The 24,437-nt window shown below is 46.0% G+C and overlaps 1 pseudogene; it reads right to left on the bottom strand.

The window, feature by feature from the left end:
* Positions 1-10,430: 10,430 nt before the first annotated feature.
* On the bottom strand, positions 10,431-14,360 carry LOC127300253 (EID1-like F-box protein 3; annotated as a pseudogene).
* Positions 14,361-24,437: the final 10,077 nt, after the last annotated feature.

Consider the following 24,437-nt stretch of genomic DNA (forward strand, 5'->3'; position numbering starts at 1 on the left):
CGGCTTCCAGTAGCAACTCCATCCCCTTATGTACCGCCTCATATTCTGCTACGTTGTTGGTGCAAGGGGTAGATAATCTGATGGAGAAGGAGTATTCTGCCCCCCGAGGCGACACGAGCAGAATGCCGATGCCACAACCATCGTCGCAAGCCGATCCATCGAAGAACATAGCCCATGCACGTATAGACAGTGCTGTTATGTTGGTACTGATCCGTTCAGCTATAAGATCGGCCAACGCTTGTCCCTTGACTGCTTTCGCAGGCTGATACCGGAGATCGAACTCTGACAACGCAAACATCCACTTGCCAAGTCGGCCTTTCAAAACAGGGGCCGACAACATGTGCTTGACAACATCTGACTTTCATATAACGATGATCTCTGCCGTCAAAAGGATGTGATGAAGCTTGGTGCAGGTAAAGAACAGGCAGAGGCAAAGTTTCTCGACCTCGGGATATCTTGTCTCCGCGTCCAACATCCTTCTGCTGAGGTAGAAAACGACCTTTTCAACGCCCTCGTAGAGTTGTACCACTAACGAAGCGATGGACGTGTCAGCTACTGACAAGTAGATGTAGAACGGCCTGTCTTGCTGGGGCGGAACTAGCACAGGTGGCGTCGTCAGATACCGCTTAATCTCATCAAACGCCTGCTGCTGTTCTGCCCCCCAGTGAAACTCGTCATCAGATTTAGTTTTCACCAGCGCCATGAACGGCTCGATTCGTCCTGACAGATTAGAGATGAATCGTCGGACAAAATTGATCTTGCCGATGAGACGTTGGAGCTCCTTCTTCGTGGTGGGCGGCTGCATGGTGCGCACCGCTTCTTGACTTTTCAGGCTGATCTCAATTCCCCGTTCATGAACCAGAAAACCTAGGAACTGACCAGCCGTCACACCAAAAGCACACTTCTTCGGATTCATTCTCAGTCCAAACTTCCGAGTTCGGTCTAGGACGCGCCGTAAATCATCCAAGTGTCCCTCCATGGAGACAGATTTGACTACCACGTCGTCGATATAGATTTCCACCAACTTACCGATCAGATCATGAAATATATAATTCATGGCTCGTTGGTACGTTGCACCAGCATTCTTCAACCCAAAGGTCATGACTACATATTCAAACAAGCCTACCGCCCCTGGTACTCTGAATGCGGTCTTGTGTATATCTTCCGGAGCCATGAAGATTTGGTTATAGCCGGCGTTGCCATCCATGAAGCTCAACACCTTGTGGCCGGCAGCTGCATTGATCAATGTTTCTGCCACAGGCATCGGATACTCGTCCTTTGGAGTGGCTCTGTTGAGATCTCGGAAATCGATGGCCACACGCCATCGGCCGTCCTTCTTCTCTACAGGAACGATACTGGAGATCCACTCAGCGTACCTGCATGGCCTGATGAACCCGGCGGCCAACATCTTCTCGATCTCTTTCTTGACTTCTTCCAGAATTTCGGCCCTCATCTGACGTGCTCGTTGTTGGAACGGCCGAAATCCTTTCTTAAGGGGGAGCCGATGTTCAATGATGCTCCTGTCCAAACCAGGCATCTCCGTGTAATCCCATGCAAAGCAATCTGGGTATTCTTTTAACAGAGCTATCATCTGCCCCCTGAGCTGCGGATCTAACTTCTTGCTGATAAAAGTCGGTCGCGGCTTATCCCCAGGACCGATGTCGACTTCCTCTAGCTCATCAGCCGATGTAAACCCATACCCTAGCTTTCCGTCACCTGTGAGGTCGACGCCATATACTGGGAGAGCAGGTGGTGCGGACAATACGGGCCGATCACTAGAATCGGCCTCCATCTTGATCATCACCAGGACCTTTTGGCAGTGTCGGGGCCGATCGCGTAGAGCGGCTTCCTCCTTATCTTCGCTATGAGAGCAGCTGCCCTCGTCTCTACCTTTATCAGGGCGGTGCCCCAGTTCCACCATGTTGATGTTGAACGAGTATCTTGGCTGGCACCTCCCAGGGTAAGTGTCCTCAACCCCGTCAACGGCGCATGCCGGTGTATCAGGCACTTTTGGTGCCGCCGATGCGAACGACAATGGTGGACGGGACTGGAGTGGTACTTCTCCTTGGTAGGTCCCGAGAGCTGGTCCTGACGGAGAGCACTGGTGCCTCATGATTTCCTGTATCATCCGAAAAGCGACACGCTCCAAAGTATTCACCAGGCTCTCAGAATGGCGATGCAGCGAGTGAGTTACCATGTGGCCAATCTCCTGACGCAGGGACCTGGTGCGTTCTTCTGACGGGACGGACAGGTCCACTTCATCGAGCGTGCCTTCAGGTGAGAACCCTTTCCACCTGATACCATGGGAACGGGTTCTGTGAAAAGAGCCGATGAGATCGGCCTCGAGGATAGCTTTGACCTCGTCATACTTCTTCTTGAGCTCGTCGGTCAGATCCTCGTACGTGACTGGCGTGCCGTCCGCCATCTCAGATGTAGATGGCGATGTGGTTGATGTAGACGATGGTCCCACCGGGCGTGCCAGAATGTGTTGCGGTCAGAAACCCACTGGCGAGCAGCGACGGGCAACACAGTAGAGCCGGGAACAACTTAGGGCTGCGGCTGGCCCTGGTCCCTCCGAACGACGGCCCGCAAAGCCTCTGGTACACACGTCCGATGCTGGTGCAGGGGCGTGCCACCTGACCTATACCTGGTCAGGAAGGTGATGGAGATGCCTCGCTTAGTTTCCTGCATGGCATACACGTAAACGTTAAATACGAGCCTCGATCGGCTCTCAGGTTATCCTGTGAATCGGCTCAAGGAGCCGATCCACCCATGATTCGTACGAGGTGCACGAATATATGGTGGTCCTGCTTGATCAAGATAAAGTTAAAGCGATCTACGACGATTTAGGGTTTTCACCGCATAATCGGATCATCCTACTCACGATTGGGCCTCGCGGCCACGCACGGTGATCGTAAGCCGATCCTAGACAAGGCCTAAAAACCAACACGAGGTTGATCCCCGGAACATCCTGTCTAGGACTAGCAAACGACACCCTACGTGCCGCTGGATCCTCCAACCCTTTGTAAGGCCTAACTATTGCAGATATTAAACTAATCCTTGAAGAACAAGGAGCAACCGTAACGGATCGGATCTGCTAAATAATGATCAAGCGGGGTGCCGCCCCTACACCTAAGATAGGTGTAAGGGCGGCTAGATATGCAAGGGTTGCACTACGATAGCATATGATACGAAGAACAATGCTAACCCTAACATATCTAAGATAACTACGTTGCTCGCCATCAAAAAGGCTTCAGTACGAGCAACGCGTGAACAACATAAAGCTTGTGCTGCCTAGATCGCAAGATGCGATCTAGGCAGCATGATGCTTACCGGTAGAAACCCTCGAGACGAAGGAGTTGGCGATGCGCCGAGATTGATTTGTGGTTGAACGTTGGTTGTTGTTTATTCCATAAACCCTAGATACATATTTATAGTCCAGGGGACTTTCTAACGTGGGAATAATCCCAACCGTGCACGAGGCAAACTCTAACTAATCGACACGTAATCTACTATGTTACAGATACAAGGGCAAACTAGCCCAAACTTTGCATAACAGGCCGATTCACGTAATTCTTCCATGTATATTCTTTAAATCCATCTTGATCGCGGCCCACCTCTGACTTGGTCAAATTCTGGTGATAACAAGAGTGCACTTATTTGTTCATCTATGTGATCATAGGCTTTGCAATCTAGATGTCATATGCTATTCAAGTGTTTTATTATGTGAACTTTGGAGTTACTGTGACCTCGGTGTAAAGGTGATAGTGTGTGTGTCGTGTGTAACTCTCTTATGAATTGTGGTGTGTTAGTACCTCCTATGAATGCTCACGGTGACAGTGTGGGGTGTTTATTAGTACTTGGGAATACGCCTTTGAGGTGTGCTTTTGCACACTTGCCCAATGAATTTGAGTTCTTTATCCAATAAGAGAGTAGTATGATGAAGTGCTTATATTTATATTCAATTATGATTGCAATGTTGAGAGTGTCCACTAGTGAAAGTAGGATCCCTAGGCCTTGTTTCCAAATACTGCAAACATCGCTTATTTACTGTTTTACTGCATCTTTACTTACTGCAATATTTACTTCATATCACAATTACCGTTTACCACCATCTATACCACCTATGTTTTAATAACTCTTCGCCGAACTAGTACACCTATACATCTGACAAGTATATTAGGTGTGTTGGGGACACAAGAGACTTCTTGTATCTTAATTGCAGGGTTGCTTGAGAGGAATATCTTTGACCTCTACCTCCCTGAGTTCGATAAACCTTGGGTGATTCACTTAAGGGAAACTTGCTGCTGTTCTACAAACCTCTGCTCTTGGAGGCCCAACACTGTCTACAGGAATAGAAGCGTGCGTAGACATCAATAGCTAGCACTTAAGCATATCAAGTGACTATCTTCTCTAGTTCTTGGTCTAGCCTCTTCTGCCTGGCATCACTTGGTAAATACCAAGTGATGATATACCCAGTGGAGCAATCTGCTCCACACCAAGTGTGTATGAGCATGCTTATGATGGACTTGGATCATGAGATCCATCCAGGTATGATGTATACATTGCTCCAGCTCCTAGAAAGTGGTTTTGTGTTGTTGCAGTGCTTCTGGATGGTTGCTGTGATCACAGCCCTTCACCTCCTAGCTCCTATTTGATCTACTCCTTATGTAACCATGATCTATGGATGATTGGTTGGGTTTTGGTGTTTGGTTTCCCTGGATAAATGTATGAAATGCTTTACTGGTGGTTCTTGAGAAGTTCTTGCTTTACTTCCTGATGATCTGATGAATTCAACCCTATCTCTAAGCACTGTGCTATTTATAGCATCATATGCTAGGCTCCTTGGTCGACAGCTCATGTATGTGTGTGTGTTGTGCTGCCTTGTGCTCCACTCCTTGCTCAGAAGGGTGCACTGCTGCTGTGTTCCCCCTTGTCCTGGGTTGGGACTTGCTCCCTGCATGTCAAGCTTATCAGCTCCATTTCTATTTCTTTTGCTTGCCAACTGTCAATGACACTTGGTATTGGACAGATTCTTCTATTTGCTTTTGTTTTGCGGGCTTCCGAGATGAATCCAGAATTGGAGAATGACAAGATGAAGATTGATGAACATTTTAGTTTAGGATAATTTCAATTGATGTAATCTTTTTTTCCTATCTTTTATTATTCATCAATTCTTGTATAATGGATATTGTAATGCCAATGTAACTATGCGTGCATATCAATAAAGCTCAAGTTTTGTTTTATGAGCTATTATGTAACTTTAATATTCACTTATGAAATATTTGTACAAATTTGAGATGCTTTTGAATTATTCATGTAAGTGTGATGTGTGTTTGAATTATGAATTCATAATTCATTTAAGTAGTGTTAAATTATTACTTCTTTGTTTTAAATTCAATTTAAAATGCAAACTAAACCCTCTCTCAAAATCCTAAGTTTCAAAAGAAGTCATGTCGAAATTCATCACACTCTCCTTGCTCTAACCCTAATAGAAACAAGAGAGAAACCTCGATCCTTCTTAGGTTTTATACAATAAAGCGCGACAATTTCTCCTGTTTTGCGATGAAATGTACATCCCATTTCTAAATCTACCATTCGTTAGTCCTATGTTCTGGAATATTACAGTGTCCTTGGTGCCGCTGCCGGACGTCTCGGAGTCATGCCTTTTCTTTCCCATGGTGGATGCGGCGGTGGAGCGGAGGTGTCAGTGGTCTGGGCAATGGCAGGGACGATGCCTGACGCTTTTTTTAAGGCCGAACACGCGCACACACGATGACATTGATGGCGGCGTAGAAGCCCAGCCACCGCCCGCCAGTCCTGGTGCGAAAGAGGAAGCGGTGCCATTGATGGCAAATGCTGTGGCGCGAACACGGAAGTGATGGTCGTGGAAGCGATGCGATCGAAACAGGTCGCTGCCAAGCGGGCACGTGGGAAAATCCTGTGGACACTCGGCGCCGCGTTTGGGTCTCTGTGTACGGCCTGGTCACTATGCGTCGGGCCGCTAGGCCTGGTCACTCAGCATCCATTTGTGTCTCCATGTTGGAAATGCCTTTACTCCCTCAGTTTACAAATATCATTTCTACATAAAGCCGAAACTCATATACGCATTATAGCCTTAGGGCACCTTCAGCGGGCGATCCAAATAGTCATGCCGCGTTTGAACTGGTCCATACGGACATGCCAATCGGTCGCGCACGTTCCAGCAGTGCGACCAAAACAGGTCGACTTGTCTAGTGCGATCTATCCGTCCATTAAATTTGCAGAATGGATGTGTTTACGCGGGCATCACACACGTCCTCCGCTCGCGTGGGCAAAGATCCCGCATGGCAACGACCAAACGAACTTCTTCTGTAGCGATTAATGGAGGGAGGCTGACTCCAAAGCTGCACACGCCGTTTGCGCTTCTATGCTGGCCTGGCTAGTTGCCTACATCAATGCTGGTGTTTCGGCCCCCGAGGCGGCATCTAATGTCTTGGCGTTTTTAGCAAGCCAATGGCGGCCCTTTTCTTCCACAACCTCATCTTCTTCCATTCCCCACCACCAACCACATGCATCCCGGCAGACATGGTTGGTGGCATAGGATCGACGGGTGGGCATCTAGGATGGCCATTGGGCCCTTGGCGTGACTGAGGCTGAGGTCACTGGGGAAGAGGTGGGAGGAGAGGCCAGAGTGAACCACCGTCGTCCCCATCACCACTGCCAGTCTTCATGTACGATGACTATGCAAGGGTAAGATGAAGACGTTGGCATCTTCCACTATGTTTTTATTGATTTCTAGTTTATTTTATGAATTTGCTCCAAGCAAATTATTTCTAGAAATTTGCTATCTATGTAAGATTTTTATTATATGCAATTTGCCTCAACACCAGATCGAATGGATCATATTGTTGGGCGCACTGGTCTGGCCGACCGGACCGCGGCCCAAATTCTATCCATGACGCGGTTCAAATGGCCAGAATCGAACCATTTGGATTGATAGTTTGGATCACCGCTTTAGAGATCCTCTTATTCTTCTGGTGAATTCCGTTCAACCAATTCATGTGTGCATGTGGAATCACAGATCTATCAAGGACGCATACGTTGTCACTTGATTTGTGTCGCTATGTTGCGCTGGCAAAGCACATGCTCATGTCCTGAAGACAGGAGATCGGAACGGTGGTCGTGATCCATCCATGCATATATCACAGGCATGCACATGTCCCATATACGGAGTACCAGTTCAGTTGGTCGTACAAGCCGTACGTGTAGATCCGTATACAGGTAGCGACAAGGCACTAATCCTCTGGAAAGATACATAGCACATGCGTACGTGGTCGTGGTGGATGCATCCACCGATGGCGCCTGCGGCCACCAGTTTAATCGGCTGAGCGCTAAATGTTGCTGCACATGCTCTAAATGTCGGCAAGACACGGCGACTGAGCTGCCGTACGTACGTACGGCCGTGGCTTACCGCTAAGTTATCTGTGAACTGCTTCGACCGTGTCTAAAATGGACCAAATGGTTTCTTTATAAAGAAACTAGCAATGAGGGGCACGGCGGCACGCCGCGCCACATGGTGACTGATTGGTAGTAGTTGTTTGCGGAGGCAGGGCAATATAACGCGCAAGCCTATATATAATTATGTAAATGTAATGAAGCTAAGTATGTAAATGTAATGAAGCGGGGCATGTTTTTGTTTATTTTGTTGGCTGCCCCCCTCTCGTGATCTGTGTACAGGTGAAAGCTACAACCCAAAGGAACATTTCCTTCTTTCAAAGCACCTAAGTTGTTGAAATATATTCTCGTGAGGAAGAAGATAATTTTTTTATGTGAGGAAGAAGAATTATATTGTCGTACGGAAAAAATGATTTGTGACATTGCAAAACAGGGAAGCCAACATATTAATTATGTTCCACCGTATAATGAAATGTCCTATTGTCGACTGGGGATGTCAATGTTTATTGTGGTGTATAAGTAAAACATGTTAGTTGAAAGCCGACTTAATCAGTTGCGGCATCGACTGAAGATATTCTAAGCAATAGCTAGAAACATGTTTGACTGATTTGGGAATGGAGAACCGCTAGTTACGTTCATCTTTATTTACTGTTATAATCCTTTGGCATCCGTGCGTGTACAAAGAAAAAATGCCATAACAAACTTGCAGAGCAAATAAGAATAATTTCCCGAATTGTTTTAACAGTTCGTCCGTGTTACAACTTGTAGTTAAGAGACAACTTCGTTTTCTTTTGCGTTAGCCCTTTCATGCAACCTTTTAAGAGCGAAGCGTGCGGAAATCTCTTTGTGGAAGCCTGCAAGGATCTGATCCGCTTAGTAACATTTGATTGTACAAACATAGCGTAGTAGTAATCACTGAGAAACAAAGGAAGATAAGCATACACAGATACATAATACTATACCATGTAGGAAGTGGCCATGCTTGGCGGTGGCAGACATACTAATAATATCACATATTACTTTTTTAGTAAAAGGGCTTTGTCAGACCATGTAAAGATTGTGTTACATTGAGATAAGTATATTTTATATCTTTCATTTAGATGAGCTTGACCTGATTAAGTCAAAACTCAAGGCAATTGCTGCAAGAAATAAAAGCTAAAATTATGTCCTGATATTCTTTTACTTACTGATAGATGTCATGTATGTTTACCTGGCGAAGTGAATCTTTTTATGTAGTTGAGAATAATTCTTTAGCGGCTTTCTTCTTATGCCTTTTATGCAGAAAATTAATGATTAGTAAGCTTGCACCGCTGTAGTGAATAGTGATACTGATATGAATTAAATAGTCATATACCTTTTTTTAGTTGATGCACCACTTGGTATTGTTTTTTTCCTTTTTTTTTGCAATCTGTTTTTTTTTTTTTGAGAACCCGCAACGGATGTGCGCGTTATTATATTAAGCTGACAAGAACGCCAAAGAATGGCTACAAAACCACACTCGCCTTTCGGCTTACAACACACTCCGACATCAACAACGACAAGCATGCCTAACCAAACCTCTATCCAAAAAAAAATGGCGAAGAGGCGAGGTATCGAGCCTCAAAACCGCGTCACAGCCAACACCAAGCACCACCAAAGCACGACCGAACACCAAAGTTGTCCAGACCAACGTACCACTACTCATGTGCCTAGAAGAATCGGCGAGCGAATGGCAGGGTCTGGCCGAACTTGGTAAGGACATGACCGGAGGACGTTGATGATGATGTACATTGCGCCTCGGAGACTCACACCTGAAGAAGTAGATTGCACATCACAACCGAACCTCGCGGGAGAAACCAGCGAGGCCACCAGCTCCGATTGCCACAGCGGGGACACCCCACACAGCCTAGGCGACGCCTCCAAGAAGGGAAACGGCGTTGTAGCACCGCCGCCGCCCGGTCTGACCAAGCAGACCTAGGGTTTCCCCTGGCATCGAGTGGAGGAAAGGTCAGGCCCATGAACACGCCTCCAAGGAGGAAGTGGCACCCGCAGGCGTCACCGTGGTCAGCTTCGGAAGCACCGAGCAAAGCTTTCACTCGGGCCAGAGACCTCTCCCCTAACAAGACGGAGACAAGCGGTGAGGTTGCAGGCAAGGACTACCACTGCATGAAGCAACTCAGCCGCCGGAGAAGGAGAAGGTTGCCAAACCACCGTAGCAGCACCTTAGTTCGCCAGATCTGAGACCGAGATGGTCAAGACAAGGGGAAGCAGTGGTACTGCCACCACCGGAGCAGCAGCTCCGGCCACCACAATCGGAGGAGGGCACCACGGCAGCCAGCCCACCGGCAAGATCCGAGCCGAGCGGCGCAACCGGGCGGCGACAGGCCCGCCTGTGCCCATGGCGATGGGCGTTGCTGCCCACCACCACACGTCGCCGACCGCCGCCTCGCCGCGAGCCTGCCGGAGCAGCCTCCGCGCCGCCTCGCCGCGAGCCTGCCGGAGCAGCCACGAACAGCCGCCCGCGCCGCCGCAACCTCCAGATCCGCGTTGAGCAGCGCCCCGCACGAGCGCCGCACCGTGGCCACAGCCTCCACGGCGAGCTCCCCCTCAGCCCCTTTGGAGGTGAGGGCGCCCGCCGCCACCGCGGAGACGGCTCGCGGCAGCGGCGGCGGAGGGGATGACGGTGGGGAGGCCTTTCCGGCGGCGGGTTAGGGTTCCCCCGAGTCGCCCCGTACGGAGCGACGCGAGGGTCCAATGTGCTGCTGTTGTGGAGGTTGTATTCTTGTGTGGGGAAAACTGTAATTCATTAGATATTTTTCTTAGCAGTAAATTTCTGAAAATTTTGGATGGTTATTACCGTTTACCTCTCCCAACTCAAAATGGATTTGTTCTGTGTTTTCATTCTGAGGTATGGCTTCTAGATTGTTGTCATCTTCTGACAGGGTTGGTTTGTTTTCAAAGGACCAATTGGTGCAAATCCTTCATTATTTCCTGCACTACTGAGATGCATGATAGAAAGCTGCTGGATGCAATTGTTGCAGCACCCATGCCAATTATTTCAGTGCTCGACACATGAAAATTGAACTCTATATGTAACTCTGGAACATAATATAACAAACAAAAAATGATAGGAGATCCCAAACATGCTAGGAATCCTTCTTCTACAATCAAGTAGAATGTTTAAAGTCCCAATTCGTTGCAACCGCACCTTGAAAGAGGGGTCTTGTGTTAAGGGGGAGTAAGAGAATTATGCAATGGAACCTGGGTAAATCCATATGTACTTACAGGAGTTAATCTGCTAGATAAAAAACTATTTTTCATATATAATTATGTACTGCTATATAGTTAGGGCATACATGAATGATGCATCGACCTAAATAACTTAATAAATATTTGAAGATGCAGTTTTGTGTGTTTCAGAAATGGATACTTATCCAGTTGAAGAGCAATTTTCAGAAATCCTGAATACAAGTATTCTTTACATATATGTGTCCAACAAAATATATCTAGTTGATCGAGTCCTAGGAAAGCCGAAAACTGTCAGAACTTCAACTAAGCTTAACTAAAAATGATTGACATACCAGATGATGAAGCAAAGCTGAGTGGATAGACCTAGTAAAAAAAGATGAAGGCCATTATGGAGTGTCAAATTTTATGGCAACACCTGGCACCTGAGAATTTCATTAAAATGATCGAAGCTCACTTGCAGCACAATAGTTCGTTATGTAGTCTGTAGCACCTGTGCGCATCATATTTAGATGCATGCCTCTGCTAGAACATTTAGACAACGATGAGTTAAGCCATGAAGCTTTCACATCACAAAAGAGTAGGAGTGCAAGGATATTTAGTATTCATATATGGAATACACATTTTGATCTTAATGTTTCTTCCTGGCTTACAAATTGAAAACATTGTTATCAATTAAAGGATTCTATAACCTTGATCCCATTTCATCAAGCTAAGCATGCTACCATTCTGCAAACAAAAAGTTTCATACCATAATTGTGTACGTCAGGTCTCGATAATAAATGTTGTGTTGTTCCTTTAAAGGGGGTCTCTATGTTAGGATAATTATCCTACCACACCTTGGTGTACTTCTATTGTAAAGACAAAGCACCAATGGCATGAGACCTTAAGAAACCAACACAGAATCCTGAATCTGGTAATACTAAGAGTGATATGAATAAAGATGTAGTAGGCATTAAAGCTACAATAATAAGTAGCAATTCGCTAAATTATAAATGCTGAAGAGCACATAGAAAAGGAACAGGACAAACCATCTCATATTTAGATTTATTATGCTTATAAAATTTTAGGAGATTATGTACCATTTTCTGTAATTTTGTATAAGAACAGTAAAGCTAAATGTACCAATTAGTATTCAACTATTGGATTCACATAAAAAATACCATGATACAATCCTGATGCTAACACCAACATCGTCACTCTATGATAACGTCATATCCAAGATATGTTCCTAAACATGATATAAATGTCAGGGAATTTAGTTTGGACTGCACTTCTTCCATTTTGGCGTTATTAAGAATAAGCATTGAATAAGAGACGGTAAAAGAAAATGTTCTTTTTCCAAACGAGGATCGGATTTCATTACCGAAAATGTGAATACTGGAATCTATTTACATTTGTGTCACCATGCGTACACAAAATCTATCTTAAAATCAGCAGCAGTATTATAATTATCACCTGCCTTGGATTGATGTGTATCAGCATCATGGTAAACTGGCGGCACAGCAGTAGCATCTTCAAAGCCATGGCAACGCTGTGAAACTGGAGGAGGCGAAGAAGCAGGACGAACTCGCCGGCGACGCAACACCAGGCACACTCAACAATAACCTGCAGAAAAAACCTAGATGAATAAGTATGGAGCTGACAATGCACCAACCTTACAGGCCATGGCTTCAGCATGCACGACCAGACAGAGTACACTGTATTATTGTACAAAGGGCAACTCCATGGCAAACATCGAAGTGCCTTCAACAGACCAACATACCTAGCAGCGCATCGATCGGGAAGAAGAGCAGAACCTGCATTTTTTTGCAACAACGTGCTAAGCATGGTTTTCGTAAAAAAAAAAAAAGGCAGACAATCACAGCAGCTGTTGATGTGCAACTCCCGATTCCATCCTTTGCCAATTGCAATGTAAAGAACAAACTAAGAAAACACCACGTACTCCTACTTTGGATTCAGTTTGGCGAGTTAAAGGTTGAAAGGGGATTAAGATTTGTGCCTTCTTCATGGATGGGAGTTGTAAAAGGAAGGAGTTCTGGAGACGACTATATAGATACATCGCGGTCGTGAAACTGATCAATAGCAGGAGCAGCATGCAAACAAAAATCAACGAACTAAAAACCAAGTCGTCAGGAAAAAAGTGTAACTCAATCTTCAGGTCAAACCGAAGCACCCCGTACCACATAAGGAAAGAAGAGTTGCTGTCGATGGAATCCCAAACGAAGATGTCGGCGGCAGGGAACAGCGGGACATGTGACTGGGAGAATCCATGGACTGCAGCAGCGCGAGCGCGTGCTCGCCTTCATGCTGAAGCAGCTACGCCGGCGAGTCGGAGACATATCATTGGGAACGCCATCAAGACATGAACGCCGAGGTAGGCGCCGAGACGGCCCTGACGGCCACGAAGGACACCACCCCCACGGCTCGCGGCCGCCGAGTCGGACAGAGGAGAGCTGGCAGCAAGGAGACAGGCTCTGAAGTTGAACTTCACAGCGCCATGCGCCAGCCTACTCCTGTTCGCTGGCGGCGACCACACCGAAACCGTCGTTGTGGGAGAGGGAGTCGAAGCCATCATTGCGCTCGCCCTCGCCCTCGCAGTCAGAGAGGTATGCGAGCCAGCAGCTTCCCTGGAGGTGGCTTCTGAGGCAGACGAAATACTCTACGCGGCCGTCGTGCGTGTCGAGGTGGCGGCGAGCGCTACGCGGCGGCGTCACGGTCCACACGCACACTGCACACGCACGCGTCCCAGCAGGGGCAGCACGCGCGCGCGGGGCTCCAGCCGGGCGCGGCCGCCCAGCAGGCAAGCCCGCGTGCGGGAGCGAATGAAGCCGCGGAACACGCCGCGGTAGGCGCCCAAGTCTTCGCCGCCGCCGCCAACGGCGCGACGTGCTCGCACTGGTCCGACACATACAACGACAGGTCCCGGCCGCACTACTGCGACATGAAGCGGCGGCCAGAATTGTTGGAGAAACGGGAGATGGGCTTCGCGAGCGCCGGCCATCCACCACTGACGCGCCCTAGCCCCGGCGCGGAGTAACTTCGTGAGGGTGGACACCATCTGAAGCGCGGGCGAGACGCAGATCTCCCACCACAGCATGCGCTCGGCGATGGCGAGGAGGCGGCGGCTGACCAGCGCCACGGCGCAGAGAGCCCGCGGATCCCCTCAAACGCCGCCGTCACCATGATTTTCGCGAGGAAGGAATTCCTCCCAGGGTGCTGCTCGCCAAGACGGCAGCACGCCGCCACGCCGTTCCGCGGGCCGTCCTCCGCGCGACCGCCGCGACCTGTACTCATCCCCTGGCTGCGGAGAGGGGTGTGACGACCACTTCGTCACCCAAATCCGCCGGCCAGGCGACGGAGAATTTGTGCGGGGAAGAATCCGGGGAGAGGAGTACGGTGGAGGTAGAGCAAGGCGAAGCAATGCGGCGAGGTAATGCTGGGAAAAGGAAGATGAAGGAGGGCGTGGAGATCGAAAAGAAGGCAGGTCAAAGCGGTGCCGCATGACTAAATCCACCAGACATTAATTAAGGGGATCAGCTGGCCCACCATAAAAGGCTAAAGCCACACATCAACGGAACGCAACACTCAAGAATAAGAGAAGGAAAGGTCCTTAAAATTTCTTAGGGCACCAAAATTGCACACGGTAAAAATCTATCTGAAATAGTTCCATCCCAACACATACGTGTCACCACCATGTTAATTTAAAAAAAAGTTCAAAATTATGAGAAAAAAGATGTCTGTTACCCTATAGTATAGTACTTACTAGGACAATGCCCGCGTGTTGCCGCGGAAGAGGAAAATATATTAACTTTAAAATACAAATCAAAAAATTGTTCTAGCAACATGGTAGAATAAGCTAAATTGTTACAGTTTCACAAATAAGAAAGCTTGTAAGATTACTGTAGAAAAAGAACAAAAAATGCATACATAAACCTGAAAAGATAATTCAGATCAATGAGATGGATCATGAACAATGTTTAAAAAAAGGGGAAGAGAGAAACCTCAACCGGTCCAGTCCAGCAGGGCCAGACCCCAGCTCCAAACCCTAGCTACAACCGGTGCTACCTCTGGCGTTTTTGCGTTCCCAACCCCGTCGCCGACACCGTCCATTCTTCCTTTCAAGTAAGCACCATGATCGTCACACCATGTGTGGCAGGCAACCTTAATCCCTCCTCCTCTTATAATTAGCTCACGGATAATTAATTAGGCAATTGTATCTTTGAACCGCTGCTTGCTGATACTTTGCGAACTTGCCACGTATATGAATTGGTCTGGTTCAGCCTAAGGAAGCGGTGTGGGACTAAATTCATACCAGGTCTTAACGTTGATTCCACGTTATTATAGAGATAAATGCTGATTCCACGTGACACCTATATGGGCCATTGAATTTGCCAGCCCATTACATGTAGCACGCTGTACGTGGCCATGGACATGCGCTGCTAACGAATAAACTCGATCCGTTTCTTTTTCGCGGGTTCGTTCGTTCGATGGGAGAAGAAAAAACATAACGAACGAACCGGTACGATGGTAAAAGTGCGTAATATGCGTTTTGGTGGGAGGGTAAAACGGTCTAAAGAAAAAGCGTTGACGAAACTTTTTGGCAGAAACCTTAAATCATACGGACCAAACCGAGGAAACGCTTCTCCCTTTATTATTAGGTATAGATGGAAGATCACTTCTTACGGTGTAGAACGCAAAATGGACAGAAATGGCTCTTTCCTGAACTTCGCTCAAAACTGATGTATCTGATTTTTTCTATAAAATGGGGGAGTGATGTTTTGGTACATGGAATCAATTTCCTTTATATCGAAATCATTCTTACACATATTTTCAAATGTCAAGAAATTTAAAATAAAAAATTGCATTTACATGCTCACTAAGTTGTTTCATGAAAAATCGACTTGTTGTGTGACGTGCGTAAAAAAACAAATTTTAGTACTAAAAATAAAGCTTTTCACAAGATAATTTTCTCTTTTTACATAAACCACAAAAATTATCGATTTTTTACAAAACTTGACGAATACAGATATATTATGGATATATACATGTAGAATTTTTTTTCAAAAAATTTCGACACTTCAAAATATATTTATTGGCAGAGGAGCGTATGCACCAGGGAGCCGAAATTGAGTTTCTCTATAAAATGGCCGCTTTTCACGACGCTCAGGGTTGGGGCACCTTGGCAGTTAGCACACTGCCTTGGCATTTGGCATTATGGTAGATAGCGTAATGCGGCGCTTTTGCTAAAGATAGTTGTGGCACCATACAACACAACTACCTGGCCGGTTATAGGACCACCTAGCGACGACTAAAAGCATTAGAGTGTTCTAAGATGGAACGCCATGGTTAAAGCCCATGTTTGGACTTCACTGCCTAGTTTTAGCAATGTTGGCATACACAAGTTCTTCTTTTGGGCAATTTCTGGGTGTCCCTCTAATGCGACATGTGTTGGCCGTCGGTAGTTTAGTTGGTTGAAGTGATAGATTGTAGGAGTAGCAATCGTCACGCTGACCTGTTGTGACGACATTCGAAGAATTCATTCACCAGGTGTTCTTTTGTTTTTCTTTTGAATGTCGGTTGGATCTAAGTATGGTGTATATTGTGTATTGCGGATGGTAGATCGGAAGATGATCCATTCTCAAATGAGGTATTATGCAGAATGCCATTTTTTGTAAGAGTTCTGCAGTACCACATTTGAAGAAAAAAATGTTTCGGATAATTCTTGGTTGAATGATTTATTTGTAATCCTAGTCGTCTCAAATTCCATTTCGAAAAAAAGTCATCTCAAATTACACTTTACTGAACTTCAAAGTACAATATTTACAGATGAAGAACTTCTTTAGTGAAATGTCCAAACGTTTAGACTCACGATGGATATTGCTATAACAGAATGGGTGCACTTGATGACCAACCTTACCGTTGATGATTTTATTTAAATGACTCGTCACCATCCACACTCTGAGCATGAAAAGCTTCTTCCACCTTTGTCCAACCAACACAGTGGCGGCTTCCGCACGAGAAGCAAGTCGGAGCCGTGCTCTCCCCGCAAAAAAGAAAGATAAAAGTCAAAAGCTAACTAAACCTTGTTGAAGTTCTCAGTTGAACTGCGATGTGCTAACCATACTTAGTTAGCTTTTTTTTTGTTGAGGTATGGTTGCCTTTTCCCTACAGATTAGTACGTTCTAGCTAGCTCCTATTAAAATAAAAAATGGAAGTATTACACGTACACATATGACAGACAGAAGGAAATAGATATTACTCATTTCACCCAAAAAATGACCAAACCAAGAAACATATACAACTTATTGAATCAAAAGGATAATATCATAATTCACCGCAAAATGACAAGCGCATCATAGTCACAAACTCCTTGCACCTAATAAGAAGCAAACATAATTCATTCCCATATTTTGGATTGTTATGGCCCCTACAGGAACCAACTAATTAATTAAATATATTACTTTGCTATGGCATGATGAAGCATATTAAGCATATTCCTAAATTACATAGCCTAACTTTCAAAAGTAACATTTGACACGTCTGCCACAAAATTTAAGCACCTAGTGAAGACGAGCATATGCATTTGTCCGTTAAATGATGCTCACCATGACAAAGCAAATCACAACTAGCAGTGTGATTATGAATGTTAACAAAAGTTGGAACCAAAAGTAAACTCAGTGTTGTTCTTCAAGGACATTTAAATAAAAATTAGCCAATGCAAGTAGTGATACGTGCATAGCTAGTCAGTGGAGCAAAACAAAACAGAAAGAGAAAATGGGTGATCAACCAATTACACAGACTAAAGGCTAGGTACTGCCTACATTCCATCAATAGAGGGGTGCTGCTCCCCTCCACCCAACCATCAACAATTATTGTTTTGGTTTAGGATTTTCTTTACCGTAATACTATAATTATGTACATACTATACTGGTACAGCTTTTGAACTAACTTTTACACGAGGCTGTCAAACATCGATGTCATCATGCAGTCAGTTAAACAATTGTCAGCACTAAATATGGTGTAATATTGGTTCCTACTCAGCATCCGGAAATGTTACTATTTAGTGGACTACCAAAAGCTTTCCTATTTTCTTTTGACCTACGAAAACCTCTCTCTATTGCTCTGATTCACAGAAACAAACATTTGAATATTGTGTCATGGAAAGGAGTCGGTGTGTCTTTCTAGCAACAACCGGGACAAGGGAAGTTCGATGTATCTGATAGTGGATGAGGTAGTTATTGCAACCGTTTTTTTTTTTTTTTTGGAGCTGGTTAGATTGAAGTCTTCTCGCCTTTGTTATAAAATGTTATCCTTGCATATATAAAATTGGAATATTGCCCTCATATGACACAATACACGTAACGCTGGAGATAAGCACCACACGTTCGAAGAGTTCCTCCTTGTCTTAGAATTCGGACATTATCGACCACAACAGATGTATAACTTGGACTTCAAGAGCCACAAACAATCAACGAATGAGTTCTGGATGCGGCTATTCACTGTTTCTAAACAGAAATAAAAAGGTTGCCCTCTTGCGAAAAAGAAATCCAAAGATACAATAGAATCTCAAAGAATAAGATAACCTAAGATATGATGCCTACTTCATCCAATTGTCATTTCCCCCCTTCACATCACGTCCTCCAGGGCGACCGAGGGAGCAAACCCTAGCCGGAGAGCGGCAGCATGTGATCGTCCTCGTGAGGTTCATTGTCCCGGTGGCACGATGTCGATCCAGCGGCATCGTGCGGGATGGCTGATTCAGCAAGAGGCGATTAGCGGTGCAAGGATGCTAGATCAGCGGCCTCTCCTCCGCCTGGGACCGCTGGCTAAATGGAGGCTCCTTGCAGTGGCACCTAGGGGCGGTTGATCACGGGATTCCAAACTCATTTTCTCCATAAGAGGCACGTGGTGGCCGAACCTTTCTACGGCTTCGACGGTGCTAAATGTGGGAGAACCGTAGCCCTCCGGGTATGTGGATCGGAAACCAGAGTTCTGGTGCCGGTTGATGGTGGCGTCACCCACTTCACCGTTGGTTTTACGATCTAGCTAGCTGCGGATTCCGGAAGCCACGACTGCCTTCTCGTCTTCTCGCCCGGGCTACTCCGTGGAAACCCCAAATCTAGGTCTCCCAGGTGGGACGATGGCGACAATCCGCATCATTATCTTTCTTAGGAGCATCGTTTTTTGAGAAGATGCTGGTTGGAGGAGCTTTGAGGTGGGACTACATGGTTTGTACCGTATTGATGACCATGTGACCTAGCGGCGGACGCATGCCAAGGTGCGCGCACAGGAGAGGTATCGTTTGGTACCAGGGTGGCATCGATGGCAGTGGTGGGAAAATGGTGTTTGCTGCAAAGAGGCTACAAGATTATTCAGGGCCCTCCGTGTGGGAAAAAGGATGTTTACTATGGTCCAACGATTCTAGGTAATTAAAAAAAAGACAAGAATAGTAGTACGATCAACTTGTTGGATTTTAAATTTTATGGCTTTAAAACTATTTTGTTCATAACAATCCATATCTCAAAAGCATGTCGTTGGGTATTTGTGTGGCTTTCAATTATTTTTGAAACAATTGAATTTCGATATTCATGATGTCATAGGATTAAGAAGAGATCAGCCGAGGCAAAACTTTCCTAGTTTGCCCCTAATAAATTGCTCCTTCCGTTTCCTTGCTTAGCACTAGTGGAAAACGGGGCAATAGGCCCGGTCCATTTGGGCCTTTAGACCCGGTTCCCGAACCGGGACCAACTAGGCGGGACTAAAGGGGGTACCCTTTAGTCCCGGTTCAAAGATCAACCGGGCCTAAAGGCCTCGACACGTGGTGCGGCCAGGGAGCTCGCGGTGGAAGGCCTTTGGTCCCGGTTCGTGGTACGAACCGGGCCTAGGTTTCTCTGCCGCGGCAGAGAATTGCTATTTCTCTGCCGCGGCACAGATTTAGGCTGTACCAGCGTTTCTCTGCCGCGGCAGAGAAACAGGGCGTTTCTCTGCCGCGGCAGAGTTTCAGCAATGCATATATATCATTCAAGAAACCACAAAAAATCGTCATGAATATATATAGACATCGTCAACAGTACACGACATAGTCAACACAGTACACGTAATGCATGCATATTTACAATACAACATCTCCTGAACGAATATCCTCCGCCGTCACGATCTTCCGATAGTGCTCTCCACCTGGGGTAAGGACCTCGGTAATAAAGAATCCCGCGATTTCCTCTTGAATTGCTTTTATTTGATCCTCCGTTATGAGAGTGTCCCGCAGGCGTATCATCTATATTTAAAAAGGGAGATCAATATATGAATGGAACTCAATACAATAGATGGTACTAATTAAGATTAATTGTGAAAATTTGTTATCGTACACGAGTCTGGAGTATACGGGCATCCCCACCCTTGGGACAGGCCATGTCACGAATGAAGGTGCAGACGTAGTATCCACATAAGTTATTCCCGGGTTCCTGCCTCATACACTTTACGAAAAAATAGTTCGATCAAACTAATAATCAAGCATCGTATTGAAAGTAAATATCATATATAAAGTTTCACGGACATAGCTATATATATAGTACTACTTACAGGGTAATCTTCAAATGTAAGCTCTGGTTTCCATTTACCCGGAACAGTATTGATGAACCGTTTCCAAGCCCTGCCCGGCAAAAAATAATGAGTAAATGAGTAATTGATTAGTTGATGATATCTTCGAATTAGAGCAGATGAAGATGCCAATACGAAATTGATTGAAACTACCTCTGGAGGATGGCAGCCATGTCCGCCCATTCCGCATATTCTTTACGTTTCGAGTCCATGACTTTTACGACTCCAAGGCGAAGATCAATGATTAGGAGAATAAAGTGGAATCTGCACAAGCATAGCTCAATGATTACGAGAATAAAGTGGAAGGTGCACAAGCATAATGTATGTTATATATAACACTCACTTGAAGTTGTAGGGAAAGAATATATCCTCTTTATCTGCTTGCTTCTCTAAAAACATTACGATGTTGTCCTCTGTGTCCTTGGGGTACTGTCGAACCGTAACTTCATGAACTGTGTTTGGGTCTATGAACCCCAGCGGTAGGAGCTTGCCTCTTTTGTATTCCAGCTTCTTCATTCTGCATAATTAAATGTATAGCGTACACAAAGAATATAATGAGGATAATTGTTAGTGCAAATGAATGAGCTACAAACTTAATTACACAAATAAATCACTTACAGGCAGCAGCAGCGATGACAGCTTTGTCGAGGGCGTCTTGATTGAATAACTGAAACAGTTCTTCTAACTCAAGGTTTATCTCGTCTTCCCCCCGGAAGTAATGCTCATCTCTAAGATACACCGTGATGTAGCTTTCACATCTTCGACAGGCTTTCAGGTACCAGTCATGCAACCTTCGCATCTGAGTCCCTAGACGCGCGAGCTCGCCAGGTTTGACGAGATCAGATCCGTATCTATACTTGTTTACCACTTGAGCCGTTGGATAGTAATCTTCGTACTCAACTGATGCTCCCTGAGCTCTAGCCGCCCGTTCAATCATCGATGCCGTCTCTGGATCATGATAGGGCTCCACGATGAAGTGGGTACGGCCTGAATGTCCCTTTGTCCAAGCTGGGCGACTTTTTTTGCTTCTTTGCTCGCTCTAGAGGACTGTCCAAGAGAGCGGTCATAATCAGCTCTCAGCTCAGGTCTCTTCATTCTCGTCTCGGCAAAGTGCTTCACTGTCTGCGGTGGAATAAACATCTTCTTCGGCGCAAGAAACGCCTTTTGCTCTTCAGTCTGCTCATGTGGTAACAACTCTGGAGTCTGTGCCCTCATTGGAGTTGATGATCTCTTCGGAGCTGTAGGAGGTGCCGCGGACCGCTTCCTCTTTTGCTTAGGTGGAGGCGGCGGAGTCTCCTGACGAGGAGGAGGAGGCGGCGGAGTATTTTCACGCGGAGGAGACTGGTCATGGATAGGGGAATCATCATCGCGCAGAGGAGAATCATCACGCGGAGGAGACTGCACAGGTGGCGGAGGAGGCGGAGGTGGCCTGCTTGTTGGCTTCTCACCTGGAAACACAATGTTCTCCTTCCGCCATTGCACGGTGGTTCTACGTGCTTCTCCCAGTTCTTTGATTTCCCCATCTTCACCTGCAGGGTGCTCAAGCACCAACCCCTCATACTCTCTCAACACTTCATCCACCATCACAACAGCAAAGTCGTCTTGGACCGGACGGCAATGGTAAGACCTTGTAGGTAAGAGGATGCTGACCGCCGCCTTGAAGGATAGGTTGAAAACTTTAACATGCAGCTCACAAGGACGGCTCTCAGTGAGATCATCCACGGGGGGGTAGCGAGGAGGCTCGACCACCTGGTCATCATCATCATCATTATCCACCTGCTGAGAGGAAGCCACGCTGCTTTTCCGGTGTGGTTGAGATTGCAGCGGGGCGAGGGCATTGAGCAGTGCAGGATCTACAGCCTGCCCCCGAGCCATCTGAGATGTAAGTACTTGGGTTACCATGGTTAATTGGGCTTTCATGGTGCTCATACCCTCCTCTAAGTTAGCCAGGCGGTCTGTTTCCCTTGCCTTCCTCCTCTCATGGCTTTTATCAGGAAATCTCTTCCTTTCCGCAGGAAAGCCATACTTCCACGGAACGGAGCCTGCTGTGTGATACGTCTCCAACGTATCGATAATTTCTTATGTTCCATGCCACATTATTGATGTTATCTACATGTTTTATGCACACTTTATGTCATATTCGTGCATTTTCTGGAACTAACCTATTAACAAGATGCCGAAGTGCCAGTTGTTGTTTTCTGCTGTTTTTGGTTTCAGAAATCCTAGTAAGGAAATATTCTCGGAATTGGACGAAATCAACGCCCAGGGGCCTATTTTTCCATGAAGCTTCCAGAAGTCCGAAGACGAAACAAAGTGGGGCCACAGGGTGCCCAAACCCTAGGGCGGCGCGGCCCCCCCTTGGCCGCGCCGCCCTGTCATCTGGGGCCCCTGTGCCCCCTCCTGACTTGCCCTTCCGCCTACTTAAAGCCTCCGTGACGAAACCCCCGTCATCGAGAGCCACGATACGGAAAACCTTCCAGAGACGCCGCCAACGCCGATCCCATCTCGGGGGATCCAGGAGATCACCTCCGGCACCCTGCCGGAGAGGGGAATCATCTCCCGGAGGACTCTACGCCGCCATGGTCGCCTCCGGTGTGATATGTGAGTAGTCTACCCCTGGACTATGGGTCCATAGCAGTAGCTAGATGGTTGTCTTCTCCCCATTGTGCTATCATTGTCGGATCTTGTGAGCTGCCTAACATGATCAAGATCATCTATCTGTAATTCTATATGTTGCGTTTGTTGGGATCCGATGAATAGAGAATACTTGTTATGTTGATTATCAAAGTTATATCTATGTGTTGTTTATGATCTTGCATGCTCTCCATTATTAGTAGATGCTTTGGCCAAGTTGATGCTAGTAACTCCAAGAGGGAGTATTTATGCTCGATAGTGGGTTCATGTCTCCGTGAATCTGGAGGGGTGACAAGAACCTCTAAGGTTATGGATGTGCTGTTGCCACTAGGGATAAAACATTAGTGCTATGTTCAAGGATGTAGTCACTAGTTACATTACGCGCAATACTTAATGCAATTGTCTGTTGTTAGCAACTTAATACTGGAGGGGGTTCGGATGATAACCTGAAGGTGGACTTTTTAGGCATAGATGCAGTTGGATGGCGGTCTATGTACTTTGTCGTAATGCCCAATTAAATCTCACTATACTCATCATGATATGTATGTGCATGGTCATGCTCTCTTTATTTGTCAATTGCCCAACTGTAATTTGTTCACCCAACATGTTGTTTATCTTATGGGAGAGACACCTCTAGTGAACTGTGGACCCCGGTCCAATTCTCTTTACTGAAATACAATCTACTGCAATACTTGTTCTACTGTTTTCTGCAAACAATCATCTTCCACACAATACGGTTAATCCTTTGTTACAGCAAGCCGGTGAGATTGACAACCTCACTGTTTCGTTGGGGCAAAGTACTTTGGTTGTGTTGTGCAGGTTCCACGTTGGCGCCGGAATCCCTGGTGTTGCGCCGCACTACATCCCGCCGCCATCAACCTTCAACGTGCTTCTTGACTCCTACTGGTTCGATAAACCTTGGTTTCTTACTGAGGGAAACTTGCTGCTGTACGCATCACACCTTCCACTTGGGGTTCCCAACGAGCATGTGCTTTACGCGTCATCAAGCTAAATTTCTGGCGCCGTTGCCGGGGAGATCAAGACACGCTGCAAGGGGAGTCTCCACTTCTCAATCTCTTTACTTTGTTTTTGTCTTGCTTAGTTTTATTTACTACTTTGTTTGCTGCACTAAATCAAAATACAAAAAAATTAGTTGCTAGTTTTACTTTATTTGCTATCTTGTTTGCTATATCAAAAACACAAAAAAATTAGCTACTTGCATTTACTTTATCTAGTTTGTTTTATTTACTGTTGCTAAAATGGCCAACCCTGAAAATACTAAGTTGTGTGACTTCACAACCACAAATAATAATGATTTCTTATGCACACCTATTGATCCACCTGCTACTACAGCAGAATTCTTTGAAATTAAACCTGCTTTACTGAATCTTGTTATGCGAGAGCAATTTTCTGGTGTTAGTTCTGATGATGCTGCTGCCCATCTTAATAATTTTGTTGAACTATGTGAAATGCAAAAATATAAAGATGGTGATGGTGATATTATTAAACTAAAATTGTTCCCTTTCTCATTAAGAGGAAGA

The sequence above is a fragment of the Lolium perenne genome, chromosome 5, assembly GCF_019359855.2.
Source record: "Lolium perenne isolate Kyuss_39 chromosome 5, Kyuss_2.0, whole genome shotgun sequence".
NCBI classification, from domain to species: domain Eukaryota; kingdom Viridiplantae; phylum Streptophyta; class Magnoliopsida; order Poales; family Poaceae; genus Lolium; species Lolium perenne.